The following is a 17,729-nucleotide window of genomic DNA, read 5'->3' on the forward strand; positions in this document are numbered from 1 at the left end:
TTCCATATTGTTCCTTAGGCAGACCATGCGGCTAAGGTGGGTGGAGGCGGAGCTGCACTTCTCCGCTCATCTGGATCTTTCTAGCACGACGACTTGAGCTGTTCTGAGCTGGTTCTGCCAGGGAATGCCTTATAGACTTTCCTATGTGACATCACAGAGAGGTGCATTCTGGGTTGATCCCACCTCTCTTATCCAAGTTATGTTTTGGCTACAAAACTTAGATTAGCTATAACTTTATGGGAGAAGCTGGTATGGACTCATCAGTGGTATCATGTTTCCCAGCGTAATGAGCCCATCAAGAAAACATCAAACATCTATGCGATATGACCGTCCATTTGGGCGCAAATCATATCTCAGGTTCTGGACATCCGAGAGTTTTGCAACAGGCACCACAGCGAAGCTGGGTCTGCTCGGATCGCAGAAATATGATTTTTATATTTCTGCTGGGTATGGTTTTCGCGGGACAATCCCTTATTGTTTTATTCAAACTCCTGGTTTCAAACAAAGAGTTTAGTTCCCGCACTTTTTTTCTCTTTCAGCTGAGAGAAGCCAAATGGTGTGAGGAAGATGGTCTAGCTAATTAACATTCCTGCTCTTCCAGAGGAAGTGGCAGGGTTGATAAAACCTGGGGGGAAAGAATTCCTACTACTGACAGTTTACAATGTCCTAGGATGGAGGATTTGTTAGCACATTGCAACAGAAAACATATCTTCGGGCATTGTACATCACACCTCCCCCCTTAAGAGGGCGCTAAGGAGGCATTACCTCTCGGTAATCTGCCATGCGCACCTCAGCGGGTTCGCCCCGGCGGGACAACCCATCGGCATTGCCGTTTTCACTGCCCTTCCTGTGTTTTACAGTAAAATCGTACTGTTGAAGGGCAAGGCTCCAGCGGAGCAATCTTCCATTGGTTCCGGACACTGTGTGCAACCAGCTCAGAGGGTTGTGGTCGGTTACCACCGTGAAGGCGCGCCCGTACAGGTAGGGCTGCAAACGTTGCAGTGCCCACACCATGGCCAGACACTCCTTCTCGATGGTCGAGTATGCCACTTCCCTCGGCAGAAGTTTCCGGCTCAGGTACAACACGGGGTGCTCTTGGTTCCCCGAGTCGACCTGGCTAAGCACAGCACCGAGGCCAAACTCAGTGGCGTCGGTCTGTACCAGAAACGGGCGACTGCTGTCGACTGCTCTCAACACTGGAGAGTTGCACAGGGCTGCTTTCAAAGCTTGGAAAGCCGCCTCACAGTCATCTGTCCAGTTGACTGTTTGGGGTAGCCTCTCCTTGGTGAGGTCAGTCAAGGGTTTGGCAAGGGCGCTATAGTCCTGTACGAACCGCCTATAGTACCCTGCAGTGCCCAAGAAGGACTTCACCTGTTTCTTGGTCCTGGGGGTGGGCCAGGACACGATTGCGTCCACTTTTCCTGGCTCCGGACTCATGGAACCCCCGCCTACCCGGTGCCCCAGGTAGTGGACCTTGCGCATGCCTATCTGGCACTTCCCCGGCTTGATGGTCAGGCCTGCCTGGTGAAGACGCTTGAGCACCTCCTGGAGGTGCTGAAGGTGTTCCTCCCAGGTGGAACTGAAGACGGCAATATCGTCTAAGTACGCCACGGCGTACTCCTCCAGTCCCCGAAGCAGGTGGTTGACCATCCGCTGGAAAGTGGCAGGGGCATTCTTCATGCCGAAGGGCATGACCGTGGACTCGTACAGTCCAAAGGGGGTGATAAAGGCGGATTTCTCCTGCGCCTCAGGGCTCAGGGGAATCTGCCAGTATCCCCGACTCAAATCCATGATGGATATGTAGTTGGCGTTTGTCAACCGCTCGAGCAGATCCTCGATGCGCGGCATTGGGTGGGCATCAGAGGTTGTGATGGCGTTGAGCCCCCTGTAGTCCACGCAGAACCGGGTGGTTCGATCCTTTTTAGGAACGAGGACTACAGGTGAAGCCCACGCACCTTTTGACCGTCGAATCACTCCCAGCCTTAACATCTCATCGACCTCTCGGCGCATGACTTGTTGCACCGTTTCAGAGATCCGATAAGGTGTTCGCCGTAATGGGGCATGATTCCCGGTGTCCACCTCATGAACCGCTAACTCCGTCCTCCCAGGACGGTTGGTGAACACGGGCCGGAAGAATTCCAGGGTGGCCATCAACTGCAACCGCTGGGACACGGTGAGCGAACCACTTATCTCCATGTCCTCAATGGACCCATTGGCCTTGGCCTGGGCCAGCATGTCCAGGAGGGAATCTTCCTCCCCATCCTCTGGCAGATTGCAGACCGGTAGGACGCAAGCTTCACGTTCGTAGTGCGCCTTCAGCATGTTGACGTGAAAGGCCTTGCGCCTACCCCGAGCATGGTCAAGCGTGACCACGTAGGTGACCGGGTTGAGCTGTTGGTGGACGACGTACGGGCCTTCCCAGGCTGCCTGAAGCTTATCCGTTGGTACCGGGACCAACACCCACACCTTTTGACCCACCTGGTAGGTCCGCTCCCGGGCGTTCTGGTCGTACCAGCGCTTCTGGTCAGCCTGAGCCTGCGTCATGTTGTCATGCACCAACTGCGTCAAGGTCTGCATCTTGTCACGGAAGCGCATGACATAATCCACGATGGACACTTCTGTGGGGTTTGGCTCATCTTCCCAGGATTCTCTTATCAACCCAAGGGGTCCCCGGACTCGCCTGCCATACAGGAGCTCGAAGGGGGAGAACCCGGTCGAAGCCTGCGGAACTTCTCTGTAAGCGAACAGCAGGTGTGGGAGGTACCGCTCCCAGTCGCGCCCTTGGGTCTCAACCAGTATGCGGAGCATCTGTTTGAGGGTACCGTTGAAACGTTCACACAAACCGTTAGTCTGTGGGTGATACGGACTCGATACCAGCTGCGTCACCTGCATTTTCTCACAGAGAGCCTCCATTAGGCGAGACATGAATTGGGGCCCTTGATCGGTATGCATCTCCCTGGGAAATCCTACTCTCGAAAAGATGGTCACCAGTGTGTCAGCCACCTTATCTGCCCTGGTTGAAGACAGAGCTACTGCCTCTGGGTACCGGGTAGCGTAGTCTACCACGGTGAGAATGTATCGCTTTCCGGAGCTGCTGGGGACGGACAGCGGTCCTACAATGTCCACCGCGATTCTCTGGAAAGGCTCCTCTATCACCGGCAAAGGAATAAGGGGAGCCTTAAGAGCAGGCCCCGCCTTACCCACTTTTTGACAGGTGGCACAAGAGCGGCAGTAGTGTGTTACATCTGTCCCCATCTTGGGCCAATAGAAGTGTTGAGACAGCCGTGCCTTTGTTTTGCTGATCCCCAAGTGTCCAGCGAGTGGAATCTCATGGGCAATCCGCAACAACTCAGTTCTGAACTGATAGGGGACGACCAGCTGTCTTTCCCTCAACCACTCCTTTTTAGGATCTCCGGGTACTGTCTCCCGGTACAACCTTCCTCGTTCCCAGAACACCCTCTCCTTATCAGACTTGGAGGTGGGCGTCTCGGCGAGACCTCTCAATTTCTCCAGGCTGGCATCTGAGTGCAGAGCAGCCTGGAACTCCATGCTGGAGGCTGCCAGAAGTGACGTCAGGGTCCCCTCTTTACTGGGACCCTCTGGAACCGGCTCTGGGTTCACCTCTGGTTCAGTCTCTCCTGTAGCAGCAGAGGGTCCAGAAGACAGTGCGTTACCTGCGATCTGGGCACTCTGACTGCGTGTGACAGCTGCTATGTATGCTGTCTCCCTGGGGATTTCTTCAGACCCACCAGCTGGTGCTGCCCTGGGCTCTACCTCCCCATCCACCCCCAACACTTTAGGAGCAGTGCTACTTATGGGCCAGTTACCTTCCTCGGTGGCACTGGTCAGCTGCATGGCATTACCTTCCTCATGGTCCCCATGCACCTCCCCATCCTCTTGAGCACCGTTGCTTGCTCCTGCCAGGGGTTCCTCAGCCGTCTCACTCCGCAGAGTGACGGGGCTGAGCACCTCGGTACCTGTGGACACATCTACCGTTTCAAAGAAAGGGTTAACGGGTTCAGTCGGCACAGATACATCAACATCATCATTCCTAGGAAAAGAATGGTTATCAGTTTGCTTTGGTACATTCACATCAGCATCAGCATCATACCTTGGGAAAGAATGGTTGTTAGTTGCATCATTACTCATCAAGGCATTAGCAGGTAACACATTCAGTTTCCCATCATCAACATCATCAGGGTTAACGTTACCCTTATTATCAGTTTGGGGAAGGGTGTCAGGGACATAGTATGCAACCATCCTCCCCAAGTCAGTCCCCAATAAAACATCAGTGGGCAGGTTTTCAGACACTCCCACCTCCCTCAACCCGCTCCCGGCACCCCAGTCAAGAAAAACTCGTGCCACTGGCAAGGGACAACGGGTGCCTCCAATCCCGGTGACAGTCAGGGTTTTCCCCTCAACAAACTCTTCAGGGGCCGTCAGTCCAGGACGGATGAGGGTTCGTTCAGCCCCGGTGTCCTTGAGGCCTGTAGCAAGACGGGCCCCCACCTGAACAGGTTGAACGTTGTCGTCAGCCCTCCCAACCACACCTCCCACCAAAAGAACAGAGGCGTTGGGCCCGGGGGCCTTGGCTGGGGGGTTCTTCGGCCTATTCGGACAGGTGTAAAAGAAGTGACCAGGCCGCTGGCAGTGGTGACACAGGCGACTGTCAGTAGCCGGCCTGCTGTTGGCAACAGGGACTGGGCCTCCGGAGGGACAGCTAGCTGGGGCATTGGGGTTGGTTGCTGGCTTACCCCCTTTCCAGCTGGTGGCGACTGGCCTCCGCGTCTCGGGCTTCCGGTTGGCCTCGTGGTTGTCGGCGATCTGCGCCGCTTTGTCCGCGTTCGTTGGTTCGCGGTCCAGGATGAACTGTCGGACCTCAGCTGGGCAGAGATGCAGGAACTGGTCTTTGATCATCAGGTCCCGTAGCTGCTCAAAGGTTTCAACGGACAGTCCATGGATCCACTGGTCAAAGTGGGTCCTGAGTCCTTGCACCACATCACTGTAGCTATCGTGTGGGCCACGTTGGAGGTGTCGGAACTTCTTTCGGTATACCTCAGGTGTCAGCCGGTATTTGGCGATCAGCGCCTGCTTTATGGCGTCACAGTCGTCATCGGCTTCTGGCGGAAGAGAAGCAAATGCCTCCAGGGCTTTGCCATTTAGCCCTGGGGTCAAGTACCTTGCCCATTGGTCTCTAGGCAGCTGGTACTGTCTGCAGGCTTTCTCAAAGGCTCGCAGAAATGTGTCCAAGTCCCCATCCTTTTCCATCACGGGAAAATGCTCTGGCCGGGGTTTAGGAGTCTGGACGCTGCTGGGCTCACTGCTTCGGGCTGTGGGGGCATTCCCACCCCGCTGGAGTACCTCCAGTTCATGGGCCCTCTGCGCCTCCCTCTCGGCTCGCTGCTCTGCTCTCTCAGCCTCCGCTCGGCGCTCAGCTCTCTCAGCCTGGGCTTGACGCTCGGCTTGGGCCTCCTGCCGATATTGCTGGATCAGCCTCACCCACCCATCACTGTCTTCGGCGGGGAGTGCGTCCAAGGCCATTTGCAGATAGGGGTCCACCCCGTCCTGGTTGAATGTGGGGCCAGCGCTCAGGAGTGGAGCCTCTGCTGCAGCCCCATTGCCACTTGGGCCAACTTCTGCGCTCGCTGGATTCTGGTCGTTGTCCAGCTGCACTAGAGCCGCGATCATTTGAGCTCTGTTTTTGTTCGTGGCGTCAAGGCCTTGGTACGTGCATAACCCAGCAAGAACTTCCTTTGTCTGCCGGTTGTACCAAGGTTCTCCTTTTGCCGCCATGGTTGCCAAATAAAAGATAGAAAAAGAAAAACGAAGAAATGGGAGGGAATACTTGTATGTACACACAAATGTCTCAGAACTAGTAACCACTGAGTCTGTTCTCCAAAACCTATGATGCAGGATTCCCGCAGGAACCGTGCAGGTTTTTAGTGAGAGGAATGATTGCTCAAACCAAATCACTAATGCTCTAGGATTATCCCACCGCTCTGCCACCAATATGTGACGAACAGCCCACCGCCGTTCGTCCACTTACGGGCGACACTAACGGGGGTCCCGCTGCCACCAAAACGCGACGGACAGCGGACCCTGTGTCACCACTATGTCACAATCCCACCCCGAAACAGCTGTCTGTGGATGGATACCATGTTTTGGCATAGGTGGTTTCCTTCTTTGGAGACTGCCCTTCCCGTGGTTGTTCCTTCCCGGGGAAAGACCTGGCTAGTCATTGCTTGCGTTGAGAAACATGTGATGGTGTCTCCGCGGCTGTTGATTTACATGCTTTTGCATATTTCCCATAAGGGATGGGGGCATTGCTCTAGATCACTGCGTTGAGAAACATGTGATGGTGTCTCCGCAGTGTTGGATGTTGATCTCCATGAGGTCACTCATCCTTATGTTCATAGCCTTTCACTAGGCATTGCTCCTACTAGCCAGTTTCCTACTCCACACTGATGAGGGGCAATACCCCGAAACAGCTGTCTGTGGATGGATACCATGTTTTGGCATAGGTGGTTTCCTTCATTGGAGACTGCCCTTCCTGTGGTTGTTCCTTCCCGGGGAAAGACCTGGCTAGTCATTGCTTGCGTTGAGAAACATGTGATGGTGTCTCCGCGGCTGTTGATTTACATGCTTTTGCATATTTCCCATAAGGGATGGGGGCATTGCTCTAGATCACTGCGTTGAGAAACATGTGATGGTGTCTCCGCAGTGTTGGATGTTGATCTCCATGAGGTCACTCATCCTTATGTTCATAGCCTTTCACTAGGCATTGCTCCTACTAGCCAGTTTCCTACTCCACACTGATGAGGGGCAATACCCCGAAACAGCTGTCTGTGGATGGATACCATGTTTTGGCATAGGTGGTTTCCTTCATTGGAGACTGCCCTTCCCGTGGTTGTTCCTTCCCGGGGAAAGACCTGGCTAGTCATTGCTTGCGTTGAGAAACATGTGATGGTGTCTCCGCGGCTGTTGATTTACATGCTTTTGCATATTTCCCATAAGGGATGGGGGCATTGCTCTAGATCACTGCGTTGAGAAACATGTGATGGTGTCTCCGCAGTGTTGGATGTTGATCTCCATGAGGTCACTCATCCTTATGTTCATAGCCTTTCACTAGGCATTGCTCCTACTAGCCAGTTTCCTACTCCACACTGATGAGGGGCAATACCCCGAAACAGCTGTCTGTGGATGGATACCATGTTTTGGCATAGGTGGTTTCCTTCTTTGGAGACTGCCCTTCCCGTGGTTGTTCCTTCCCGGGGAAAGACCTGGCTAGTCATTGCTTGCGTTGAGAAACATGTGATGGTGTCTCCGCGGCTGTTGATTTACATGCTTTTGCATATTTCCCATAAGGGATGGGGGCATTGCTCTAGATCACTGCGTTGAGAAACATGTGATGGTGTCTCCGCAGTGTTGGATGTTGATCTCCATGAGGTCACTCATCCTTATGTTCATAGCCTTTCACTAGGCATTGCTCCTACTAGCCAGTTTCCTACTCCACACTGATGAGGGGCAATACCCCGAAACAGCTGTCTGTGGATGGATACCATGTTTTGGCATAGGTGGTTTCCTTCTTTGGAGACTGCCCTTCCCGTGGTTGTTCCTTCCCGGGGAAAGACCTGGCTAGTCATTGCTTGCGTTGAGAAACATGTGATGGTGTCTCCGCGGCTGTTGATTTACATGCTTTTGCATATTTCCCATAAGGGATGGGGGCATTGCTCTAGATCACTGCGTTGAGAAACATGTGATGGTGTCTCCGCAGTGTTGGATGTTGATCTCCATGAGGTCACTCATCCTTATGTTCACAATCCCACCACTGACACGGGTGTATCAGCGGACGGAGGGACGTGACACAATGCCGGCACACAGCTATCACAGGCACCGTTGGGGCTTATCTTAGTTATCCCACCACCGGCACCATGTGACAAAAATATCCAGCAAGCTAATCTCGCTCTACAATTTGCCGCAGGGGGAGTTTAATTTGGATGCCCCACCACTGCTATCAATCTTCCAAGTACTGCGGGGATTTATGTATATCCTACTTTCTCAGTTCCACTTTGGAACTCACAGCTCTCCGGCGCCCCCCTTACCCTCAGGTCAGTCAGGGAACTGCACCTAGGATAATTGGTCGCCGGACGGGCTGCCTGTTGTGAACCGGCAAATAGGCTTCTGCAGTAAGGGAATTATCAATGCTGTGGCTGCAGACCCTTATTCAGCAATATAAGACCCTTCTGTACTGCCAGCAAGCCGTAATAGCCGTACACAACGCGCTGCCACCAGTCACGGTTACTTAATTCACAGTGTTAAATTAAGAGGGTCCGTGGCAAACCCTTTGAATTAGTAGCGATTATCTATCAAAGGCGTATAGTTCGAGTCTTAGAGCATGGAGACAGATCTAAATAATTATTTCATTTATTTTCCGAAAGAGGACAGTGATTACAGATAAAAGTTGCTATAAAATTGAGACATAAAATATGTACAGTACAGGTATAAAATAAAAGTGGAGAAAACAAAGAGATTACACTCACAGTTCCATATTGTTCCTTAGGCAGACCATGCGGCTAAGGTGGGTGGAGGCGGAGCTGCACTTCTCCGCTCATCTGGATCTTTCTAGCACGACGACTTGAGCTGTTCTGAGCTGGTTCTGCCAGGGAATGCCTTATAGACTTTCCTATGTGACATCACAGAGAGGTGCATTCTGGGTTGATCCCACCTCTCTTATCCAAGTTATGTTTTGGCTACAAAACTTAGATTAGCTATAACTTTATGGGAGAAGCTGGTATGGACTCATCAGTGGTATCATGTTTCCCAGCGTAATGAGCCCATCAAGAAAACATCAAACATCTATGCGATATGACCGTCCATTTGGGCGCAAATCATATCTCAGGTTCTGGACATCCGAGAGTTTTGCAACAGGCACCACAGCGAAGCTGGGTCTGCTCGGATCGCAGAAATATGATTTTTATATTTCTGCTGGGTATGGTTTTCGCGGGACAATCCCTTATTGTTTTATTCAAACTCCTGGTTTCAAACAAAGAGTTTAGTTCCCGCACTTTTTTTCTCTTTCAGCTGAGAGAAGCCAAATGGTGTGAGGAAGATGGTCTAGCTAATTAACATTCCTGCTCTTCCAGAGGAAGTGGCAGGGTTGATAAAACCTGGGGGGAAAGAATTCCTACTACTGACAGTTTACAATGTCCTAGGATGGAGGATTTGTTAGCACATTGCAACAGAAAACATATCTTCGGGCATTGTACATCACACCTCTCATCTTCAGGTTATTTCTTGTGTGATAATCTCCGGGATACCTCTCCTCTTCAGGTTATTTCTTGTGTGATAATCTCCGGGATACCTCTCATCTTCAGATTATTTCTTGTGTGGTAATCTCCAGGATTCCTCTCAGCTTCAGGTTATTTCTTGTGTGGTAATCTCCGGGATATGGGTCGCCCTCACAGGGCTGTGGGGTACTCGGTACCGGGCCGGTGTCAGTGGGATGTGTCACGGCAGCGGTAACCCGGACCGTGGCCCTGGGCGCCCAAGTGATAGGGGAAGATGTTGTGAATGGTGGAATGTAGTTAGATGAATAGTTTGTGACGCCACCTGTGGTGTTCGGCAAGGGAGGTGTTAAGCCGACGCTGCATGCAGATCCTCCGGGACAGATGGAGTGGTGCAGCAATGATGTTATAGCCCTCCACAGGCAGGGCTGTTGTCCCAGGGCAGTGTAGATGTGGAGACACTAAGGTGATGTAGTGTCTTGCGCAGGGGATGTAGCTGTGTCAGGCGGATGGACGCAGGAAGGAATGGAGGACACCAGGGCATGTAGTTCCAAAGCTTTACTCACAGTCTGTAGTGCCCGCTTCTGTGCCGTGTCCTCCGGGTCAGGGACTCAGTCAACCTCCAGCAAAATGGAAAGCTCCCTTCCACACTCCGCCAACTTATGTGTCTTTTCTGAACGTCTCCTCTATAGCGCCTTTAAGTGTGAAGATCTCCTAGTACTGTGTTACACTGGAGTTCCTGACAGATGTTCCCAAGAACTCTACTTGCACGGCAGACAGCTGTAGCCTGCTTCGGGGACTCTCTACTCCTAAGTCCCGGCTCTCTATCCATGTTGCATTGTGCCCTCAAGTCTTAGATGGGAGTAGTGCATTTACAGCCCACTACTCCACTGGTGTCTGCTGCAGAACCATTAGTGTCCATACAACCTCGGGGACCGGGCCCCGGCCTTGCGCTTAGAACTTCTAGGCAGGGTTCTTCCTCTAACCCACATCCTCTGTGTTCCCTTTTACTCCTACGTTCTGTACTTGTCTTTCTCTTCTATGGAAGCTCAGGCTTCAGTTCAAAGTCTTTCTCCTTCTTTCCTTTCCCGTGCCAGCTGGCTCAGATCACTGAGGCAGCTGCAGCACTCCTTCCTCCATCCCTCTTCCAGGGATCCCCACTCCTCCCGAGTGGCTTCCTCTCCCAGACTCTCCGTCTGACTCACTGACCTGTAGTCCTAAACCATCCCGCTCTTTTATGTATCCTAAACTCCACCCACCTCCCAGCACGTCTAGTGTTCCAAGCAGGGAACCACCAAAGGTGCTTTGCTTCTCTCTAAGCAAGGAGCCGCAATGTGGTTTTGCTGAACTACTCTATTGTGTGAGTGTTGGAGCGTGGTCAGGAGCCCCCAACCTACCTGGATGGTGGGGCACTACACCTTAGGAGAAGGTGCAGTACCTCTGTGGCGACTGAGCCTCAGGGGCGCCACATACACTCTTCATTGCTTCCAAGCATGACATCACACTCCCTAGGAGGAAGGTAATGCCTTTGTGGCGACCGTTCTCCTGGGGGCGCCACAATAATCTCCGGGACACCTCTCATCTTCAGGTTATTTCTTGTGTGATAATCTCCGGGATACCTCTCCTCTTCAGGTTATTTCTTGTGTGGTAATCTCCGGGATACCTCTCATCTTCAGGTTATTTCTTGTGTAGTAATCTCCGGGACACATCTCATCTTCAGGTTATTTCTTGTGTGGTAATCTCCGGGATACCTGTCATCTTCAGGTTATTTCTTGTGTGTAATCTCTGGGATACCTCTCATCTTCAGGTTATTTCTTGTGTGGTAATCTCCGGGACACCTCTCATCTTCAGGTTATTTCTTGTGTGGTAATCTCCGGGATACCTCTCATCTTCAGGTTATTTCTTGTGTGGCATTCTCCGGGATACCTCTCATCTTCAGGTTATTTCTTGTGTGGTAATCTCTGGGATATCTCTCATCTTCAGGTTATTTCTTGTGTGGTAATCTCCGGGATACCTCTCATCTTCAGGTTATTTCTTGTGTGGTAATCTCCGGGATACCTCTCATCTTCAGGTTATTTCTTGTGTGATAATCTCCGGGATACCTCTCCTCTTTAGGTTATTTCTTGTGTGATAATCTCCTGGATACCTCTCATCTTCAGGTTATTTCTTGTGTGGTAATCTCCTGGATACCTCTCCTCTTCAGGTTATTTCTTGTGTGGTAATCTCCGGGATACCTCTCATCTTCAGGTTATTTCTTGTGTGATAATCTCCGGGATTCCTCTCATCTTCAGGTTATTTCTTGTGTGGTAGTCTCCTGGATACCTCTCATCTTCAGGTTATTTCTTGTGTGGTAATCTCCGGGATACCTCTCATCTTCAGGTTATTTCTTGTGTGATAATCTCCGGGATTCCTCTCATCTTCAGGTTATTTCTTGTGTGGTAATCTCCGGGATACCTCTCATCTTCAGGTTATTTTTTGTGTGATAATCTCCGGCTTCACTCTTATATAAGGGCCACCTGATTCACCCCTGTCTCTTCACAGAATGATGGACCTCACTAATTGGACTCCACACTGATATTATTGTGAACACTTTCTCCTGTCAATTAATTATTGTAATACACAGACTCCTAAACCCGCAGATCATGAATGCGGAGTCTGGTGGTTTCCTTATCTACTGCACCGACTGGTGGATTGTGTGAATTGTGGTGATAGAATTTATACCAAAAGCAGGGATTCATCTGGTTGGTCATATCGGACTGTTGGTATTCTGAACTCTACTGTACATACAGTACGTACTGTAGGGATTCACATTCTCAGGTAGGTATTAGGTAGTGTTTATACAGTTAATGCAATTTGGTCCAAACATAAGCAGTTTTATTGATTTCATAAAACTCAAAAGGAGTCAAAACCAAAACAACCTCTTGTGGGCACAAAGGTATAACCGGAAACAATCAGTTCATTCAGCAGCACAAATGTCAGGGCGGCTCACCCCAAGAGGGTACAGTCCATTCTCCCTGAGAGAACTGCATACACAGAAGAGGCCGATCCCACCAAGCTCAGTATCACCTTCAACCAGAGCTCCATGAGCTTCCAGCACCAAACACAAGTGTTAATTTCCATGCACATCTCACACAGAACAGGCTGCAGCTTCAACTCATAGACTGCTCAGCTTTCCTTGCTGACCCATCTAGTCTTCCTTCAGAGAGAGGCTCTGGCTTGCTTCTCTCCCAGATGCAGCTCACATTTTGGCTGGTTACTCACCAGCTTCAAAACACTCCACTTTTCTCAACTCTTAGCAGACTGACACAGGGTGAAGTAATTTCTTGGTTCTTAGTCAAATCTATCTAGGTGCACCTAATTAATTATCCCAATCATACCTGGCATTGCTATATACCCTCCACCCCATATACAAAGCAGAGTGCTGAGCACCATCTGCTAACCAACCCATAGTGCCTACAGGGGGCACACATTACCAAAGTTAATTTTGTTAGTAAGAGTGTTCAGTTCTTTATCACCTCCTCTGAGACTATCTCCCAGTAGGCCTCAGGAATCCTTCAGTGCTTTACATTGACCTGGGAGTGAGGCTCAAGCTTGATGACACAAGGGTGTCCAAGTAACTAAGATCCTGCCCCTTTTTTGGGGTACTACTTTTTAGGAATGTGAGAAAGATTCTGCCACTTTGACACTAACAATGTTGGCTTCTGACTGGGCCAACAAGCAACAAACAATGAGTTTTCTTCGGGTCCCTACCTTTTGCAGGGTCTTAGTATGTTGCTGTAGTATATGGGAAAGCTTGCTGTTACCTGGTCAGTACTTTAGAGTTGAACTCTCAACTTTTTCCACCACCCTATAGGGCTCCTGCCACTGGGTTATGAACTCTTGTAGGCACTAACACAAGTACCCGATCCCCAGGTAAAGTGTCTCACACGAGCCAACCAATTATACCTCCTAGATTGTGCCTCTTGGGTCCTGAGGAGTTGCTCTTTTACCTGTCCCTTCACTTTGTTCCCACGATACAACTTATCATTATGCCTGGTCAATTGCGGAAACCAACTATCGTCTCTCGTCTATAGGGGGAACCCCATGTACATTTTCCAGAGGCCCTTTTATTGTTATGCCCCTGATCGGCAGCCTCATAGTTGTCCTGAGACTCCTCCAGGTCAGAGACGTTGGCTTCAAGGGAGGCTTCTCCATCCTCCTTTGTAGCCAGTACAGTAACCGGCAATTCACTATTTACATCATGTGACCTTCTTACCATAGCGACTCATGGTGACATACTGGACTACTGGGTGCTACAGCTTCAGCCGAAGTCCCTGAGTAGTGGAAAGTCATGACCAATAACAACAGCATGTAATAAGTCCTTGATCACTCCTAGTTGGTGGGACACGGAACAACCGTCTATGCGTATGTCGACCTGGGCCATGGACTAGTGATGTGTTGTTCGCGAACGATCCGAGACAAAGAGCTGGCTCCCTGCTGTGAATGATGGGAGCCTGCACCCCAGTGAGAGCAATTAAAATCCCTGAATGGCTCTCACTGGGCATAAAATCCAGGTGTTCGGCAGACGTAACTCCTGGCTTAGACCCGTGCCTGTTCGACTACTCTCTGGGCATCTCTAGCCCAAGCGAAACTCTCGGAGTGCCGGGGCTTGTCTCCTCCCCCAGACACTCCCCCAGCAGTCACGTGCTTCAGGTCCTGTTTGCCTGAAGCACGCATCTCCACCACTGCCACACCGCTCCACAGGTATCTTTGAGCATAGTTTGTTCAACTCAGGACATGCGAACTGGCTCAGTGAGCAAGTGCAGTGCGGTGTTCCTGACAAGAAGCATATTTTTAAGCTAGTACAGCCATGAGTCTTCTTGGGAATGATGCACCAAGTTTTTCACCCCTGGATTTTGGGATCCTCTGCCATTCTTCCTTGCAGATCCTCTCCTGTTCCGTCAGGTAGGATGGTGAACGTTGGTGGACAGCCATTTTCAGGTCTCTCCAGAGATGCTCAATTGGGTTTAGGTCAGGGCTCTGGCTGGGCCAGTCAAGAATGGTCACAGAGTTGTTCTGAAGCCGCTCCTTTGCTATTTTAGCTGTGTGCTTAGGGTCATTGTCTTGTTGGAAGTTGAACCTTTGGCCAAGTTGGAGGTCCAGAGCACTCTGGAAGAGGTTTTCATCCAGGATATCTCTGTACTTGGCCATATTCATGTTTCCTTCAATTGCAACCAGTTGTCCTGTCCCTGCAGCTGAAAAACACCCCCATAGCTTGATGCTGCCACCACCATGTTTCACTGTTGGGATTGTATTGGGCAGGTGATGAGCATTGCCTGGTTTTCTCCACACATACCGTTTAGAATTATCACCAAAAAGGTCTATCTTCATCGTATCACACCAGAGAATCTTATTTCTCATAGTCTGGGAGTCCTTCAAGAGTTTTTATTAAACTATGTGAGCTTTTGTGGTGCCCCCAGGAGTATGGTCGCCACAATGGCATTGCCTTCCTCCTGGGAGGGTGATGTCATGCTTGGAAACAATGAATGGTCTCTCTCGCAGTAAATCTATACATACAACACAGTTTCCACTCCAGGCCAGCGGGGGGGACTTTGAACCGGAATTGATGGGAGGAGTGCTCTCTGAGGGCCAAGAGGAAGGAGTGGGTAGTTAGTCTGAGGAGGGTGAAATGTGCAGACGTGAGGAAGAAGCGCGGAGATCGAGCAACGAGGGAAGGCTCATCTCCATCGAGAGCGCATGATCTGGAGCCTGGTCTCCATGGTTGTATGGATACTAATGGTCCTGCAACAGACACCAGAGGAGTAGGAGGCTGTAAATACCCTACCCCCATCTAAGACTTGCGGGCACAACAGCAACAGTGATAGCGAGCAGGGACTTGGGAGCAAGGAGTCCCCGAAGTAGGCTACAGCTGTCTGCCGTACAAGGAAAATTCATAAGAACATTTGTCAGGAGGAACTTCAGTGTAACTCTGTACTGGAGACACCTCAATTAAGCGCTAGGAAGGAGACTGCACAACCCATCTGCTGAGAGAGAATCCCTGAGTTGCTTCCAGGCTAGCCTGCTCCAATACCATCTGTAATCAGGACCCTGGACTGCCGTTATCAAATAAAGGTACAGAAATTGCACCCCGCTGTGTCTGGTCTGCTTCCTACCTTTCCGGCACAGCTACATCCCCGTGCCCACCACATCTACACTGCCCTGGGACTATAGCTTCACCTGTGAGGAGCTTTTACATCTTTGCTGCACCATATCATCAGTCCCAGAGGATCTGCATGCAGCGTCGGCTTAACACCTCCCTTGCCGAACACCACAGGTGGCGTCACAAACTATTCATTCAATTAGCTATCTTTCCACCATTGCAATTCCCCTTTTTCCCTCCCACCTATTCATGCGTTGTCGGCCTTATATGGGAGTACATTTAAAGTTTAGCCTATTTTCATTACAATGTCCATGTAGAAGAAACATAGATATCCTCCGTTCCCACAGGCTTTAGCGCGCACCGCGCATGCGCTGTGTTGCGGCGGGGCGGCTGGCGCTCTTAGAAGCATCGTGTCACATGGCAACATGCCCGGTCACATGACTGGACCATGTGACTGTGTGACGCGTGTGCTGAGCGCCGCCTCCCTTGCCGCGTCACAACATGGCGGTGACGCGCCGCACACAGCTGAGGGCGGTCAGTGATCCATGCAGGGGCTATATTAAGAGCCAGATATGTTGCCTACTTACCTCCTGATGAAACTGCAGAGGCGGTGAAACGCGCGTCGGGGTGTGTTCACAGGTCCCCTCCACCTGGGTGGCAGCATGACTACAGGTACACTGGTATTTTTTATATGGCGACTTTTGTGTGTGCCTTTTTCTGATAGCAAATTTGCTGCATCTTGTAGGTCATTTTTAGGCTGCATATTCAGCATAACAATATATAATAGACCTATGCTGCGCCCTATTTAGGTGCTGGGTACCGTTATACAGTTTGTCTCTTATCCACTAATCATAAGTTTGCTGATATTAGGGTGAGGTATTTTTCTCCCCCTATATACTCTGTACTGTACTATTTAAATATGGTGTTGTATGATATATACTTTTTAATTATGGTGCAATAAAATTTATTATATATTGGGATCATGTTCCTTCGTTTTTCTCTTTTTGGTATACAATTTCCACTCCAGGCCAGCGGGGGGGACTCTGAACTGGAATTGAGGGGAGGAGTACTCTCTGAGGGCCAAGAGGAAGGAGTGGGTAGTTAGTCTGAGGAGGGTGAAATGTGCAGACGTGAGGAAGAAGCGCGGAGATCGAGCAACGAGGGAAGGCTCATCTCCATCGAGAGCGCATGATCTGGAGCCTGGTCTCCATGGTTGTATGGATACTAATGGTCCTGCAACAGACACCAGAGGAGTAGGAGGCTGTAAATGCACTACTCCCATCTAATACTTGCGGGCACAACAGCAACAGTGATAGCGAGCAGGGACTTGGGAGCAAGGAGTCCCCGAAGTAGGCTACAGCTGTCTGCCGTACAAGGAAAGTTCATAAGAACATTTGTCAGGAGGAACTTCAGTGTAACTCAGTACTGGAGACACCTCAATTAAGCGCTAGGAAGGAGACTGCACAACCCATCTGCTGAGAGAGAATCCCTGAGTTGCTTCCAGGCTAGCCTGCTCCAATACCATCTGTAATCAGGACCCTGGACTGCAGTTATCAAGTAAAGGTACAGAAATTGCACCCCGCTGTGTCTTGTCTGCTTCCTACCTTTCCGGCACCGCTACATCCCCGTGCCCACCACATCTACACTGCCCTGGGACTATAGCTTCACCTGTGGGGAGCGTTTACATCTTTGCTGCACCACACCATCAGTCCCAGCGGATCTGCATGCAGCGTCGGCTTAACACCTCCCTTGCCGAACACCACAGGTGGCGTCACAAACTATTCATTCAATTAGCTATCTTTCCACCATTGCAATTCCCCTTTTACTTGGGCGCCCAGGGCCACGGACCGGGTCACCGCTGCTGTGACACATCCCGCCGATACCGGCCCGGTACCGAGTACCCCACTGCCCTGGGAGGGCGACCCACTTTCATACTGTATGTCTTGCACTGAGGAGAGGCTTCCGTCGGGCCACTCTGCCATAAAAGCCCGACTGGTGGAGGGCTGCAGTGATAGTTGAATTTGTGGAACTTTCTCCCATCTCCCTACTGCATTTGTGGAGCTCAGCCACAGTGATCTTGGGGTTCTTCTTTACCTCTCTCACCAAGGCTCTTATCCCACGATTGCTCAGTTTAGCTGGATGACCAGGTCTAGGAAGACTTCTGCTGGTCCCAAACTTTTCCATTTAAGGATTATGGAGGCCACTGTGCTCTAAGGAACCTTCAGTACTGCAGAAATTATTTTGTAACCTTGGCCAGATCTGTGCCTTGCCACAATTCTGTCTCTGAGCTCCTTGGCCAGTTCCTT

This window comes from Dendrobates tinctorius, unplaced genomic scaffold (assembly GCF_039654945.1).
Source record: "Dendrobates tinctorius isolate UK_male_01 unplaced genomic scaffold, ASM3965494v1 ptg000297l, whole genome shotgun sequence".
Lineage (NCBI taxonomy): Eukaryota > Metazoa > Chordata > Amphibia > Anura > Dendrobatidae > Dendrobates > Dendrobates tinctorius.